Below are 3,559 nucleotides of genomic sequence, written 5' to 3'. Positions count from 1 at the left end.
CTTTCCCACTTCTATCTTGAGGATACCGTGAGCAACTAGAACCTTCCTGACCATACCAGCCAACTATGAAGCACCTGTAAGAATGATGTCATACTCCAGGTGCCTGATGGGCTTATTGATATGTGTGGCCAATGATTACTTCGACGTCTGTGTGTTTTTTCTGATTATCCATCTACTTCCCCAAACAGAATCTTGCAGGAGGAGTTCCTATGCCATGTGCTGGCTACAAAGCTGGGCCACGGAGTTTCACTGAACATGGACGTCAGTTCATACATTCTCAGGGTGTAGGCCATGCTCTTAAGGGTGCCCAAGCCCCACCCAATGGGGCTATGAAAAGCACAGGCAAAAAAATTAAGAAATGGATACATGGGACCATATCAATTTAAAAACTTCTGTGCAGGGCGCCTGGGTGGCTCAGTTGGTTAAGCGACTGCCTTCGGCTCAGGTCATAATCCTGGAGTCCCGGGATCGAGTCCCACATCGGGCTCTCTGCTCGGCAGGGAGTCTGCTTCTCCCTCTGACCCTCCCCCCTCTCATGTGCTCTGTCTCTCATTCTCTCTGTCTCAAATAAATAAATAAAATCTTTAAAAAAAAATAAAAAATAAAAAAATAAAAACTTCTGTGCATTAAAAGATACAATTAACAAAGTGAAAAAGGCAACCTACAAAATGGGAGAAGATGTTTGCAAATCATGTATCTAATAAGTAGTTAATATCCAGGTTTTATAACTAACTCTTACAACTCAACACCACAAAATAAATGACTCAATTAAAAAAGTGGGCAAAGGACTTGAATAGACATTTCTCTAAATAAGAAACACAAATGGTCAACAAGCACACAAAAACATGCTCAATATCACTAACCCTTTGGGAAATATAAATCAAAACAGCAGTAAGATGTTACCACACACCCATTAGGATGACTACTATCAAAAAGAAAGAAAGAAAGCATTGGTGAGGACGTGGAGAAATCAGAACTCCTGTGCTTTATTGTGGAACGTAAAATGGCATGGCGGCTATGGAAAACAGTATGGTGGTTCCTCAAGAAATTAAAAATTTGATTCAGCAATTCCAGTTCTGGGTATACATCCAAAAGAATTGAAAGAAGTTCTCGAAGAGATATCAGTACACCCTTGTTTGTGTTGGCATTGTTCATAATAACCAAAAAGGGGAAGCAGCCCAAGTGTCTACCCAAGGATGAATGGATAACAAGATGTATTTACATAGACTGGAATATTATTCAACCTCAAAAAGCAATCACATTCTGACACCTGCTACAACATGAGGAGCCTTGAGGACGTGACGCTAAGTGAAATAAGCCATCACACAAGGAAAAACACTGTGTGACTCCATCATACGAGGTACTTGGAGAAGCCAGATTCATAGAGACAGAATTACAGAATGGTGGCTGCCAGGAGCTGGGGAGTATGGGAGAAGGGGAGCTGGTGTTTAATGGAGACAGAACTTCAGTGTTACAAGACGGAAAAGTTCTGGAAGTTGCACAACAATGTCAATATACTCAACATTACTGAACTGTACTCTTAAAAATGGTTAAGATGGCGAATTCTATGTCATGTGTATTTTACCACAATAAAAAAAGCTTATGCTGGGCGCCTGGGTGGCTCAGTTGGTTAAGCGACTGCCTTTGGCTCAGGTCATGGTCCTGGAGTCCCGGGATTGAGTCCTGCATCGGGCTCCCTGCTCAGCGGGGAGCCTGCTTCTCCCTCGGACCCTCCCCCCTCTCATGTGCTCTCTCTCTCTCATTCTCTCTCTGTCAAATAATAAATAAAAATCTTTAAAAAAAATAAAAAAAATAAAAAAAGCTTATGCTATGAAAAGTGATTGGCAGTAGGAAGACAGAAGGGAGAAGGCTAGTGAGGAATGAGCAGATGCCTTGGGTGCCAGGGTTAAGACGGAAGGAGGCTTGCTCAATCGGACAGGTGCACCATCACTTGGATGCCTGGTATATTCATGGTCACCTGAGAGTACACTGATTTTCTCTTGGGTGCCGGTTTATACCAGGACAGGCTTCCAGAACATTCGGGCATAAATGGAGAATAGAAAATATGCCCTGTGCCGTTCATTTTCCTGGCTAGCTACCTGGGGAGATAGGCACATACCCGATTAGCCGGCACTATAATTTCATCAGTCAGTGCTCTCATGGAAATATTACCCAAGTTCAGTGAAAGCAGTTCCTTTTCCCCGAGCACATCAGAGAAGGCATTGTGGAGAAAGTTAGCTTCAGAATGAGCAGGATATCTTTCAGATACAGAAAGGCGCTAACTGATGCAGGGCACGGAACAATCCACGGAAACGTTGAACTGGATGCTCTCTAGAGGTGGCTAGAGCAGGCTCAGAGAGATGAAGCCCCACCAGGGAGCCCCCCCAAAGAAGGCCACCTTGGCTCCCGGGGCTCCACATCAGGAATTGCCATGTGTGTCCCTGACAAACAAAATGAGCTGGATTCCCAACACGATCCAGGGGAAATCACCTCCCACAACACTACGCTTGCTAGTCAGGAGAGCCAATTTTGAGGGCCAGACACTCGAGAAAGGCATAAACCGATCCTCGAGGGCATTCAACATGCAGGTAAACTGAGGCTTCAAAGTGAGAATACATCGCCCCTGATTTTCACTCAAGACGAGAAAGATGTCAAATCCTTCACATTGTCAGTGGACAATCATTTAAAGCACTGACTACCTGTCAGTGTTTGTATCTGGTGCTGGGGATACAATGAAAAACAAAACCCATTCTTCGCTCACGGCGCTTGTGGGAGGACGGGCAGGATGACAGGCCACAGAGCCAGGAGAGGCCATGGTTTGTCACAAACCCCACCTGGGGTCCGTACAGCCCACCACACACCAAGCCTGGGGCTCCCTTAATGTGCACGGTCAACCCAAGAGGCTGTGTTGTCCTAACAATCCCATTTTACAGATCAGAAAACTGAGGTCCCGGGAAGTTGGGTAACTTGCAGAAAATCATGCAGAAGACAGCGGCAGAGCGGGGACAGAAGCAACAATCCCCATCATACAGAGGGAAGAGGGCGTCCTTTGAAATGGACGGGCAGAAGGAGAAGCCCAGACAAAGGCCTGAGCGGGGCTGGCAGAGGAAGGAATCTGGAGGGTGGGGAGGGGAGGCTGGAGGTGACCGGGCAGTAGCCGCTCCAGGGCCTTGAACGCCAAGTCATGCATTTTATTTTATTTATTTATTTTTTTTTATGCCTGGAGATCGGGCAGCTCTCCTTGGGATTCCATGGGGATTTTGCTTTTTCCTTAGCCTTTGAGTTAATTAAACTAATGTGCTGGTCGTGATAGCCAAGCAATTATATTCCCTGAGTGCTTTCACAGATGGCTGGCTTTACCACCAGCGGATGAACGACACAGCAAGCCAGTGTGAGTCCGGCCCCAAACCGAGGCTCTCTGTGTCCGAATCAGCGGCTCCCAAGGCATCTAGGCCAGAAAGCCCGGAGGCGGGGGTCGCCGGGAGGCCAGCATGCTCTGCAGCCCCAGGTGAGTTCCAGCCTCTGAACCGGCAAAACCCCCCAGGGGGGACCTGGCAGA

Source organism: Leptonychotes weddellii, chromosome 12 (assembly GCF_054177405.1).
Source record: "Leptonychotes weddellii isolate Sample4059 chromosome 12, ASM5417740v2, whole genome shotgun sequence".
NCBI classification, from domain to species: domain Eukaryota; kingdom Metazoa; phylum Chordata; class Mammalia; order Carnivora; family Phocidae; genus Leptonychotes; species Leptonychotes weddellii.
The sequence above is the reverse complement of the archived record's forward strand: the minus strand, read 5'-3'. Positions refer to the sequence as shown.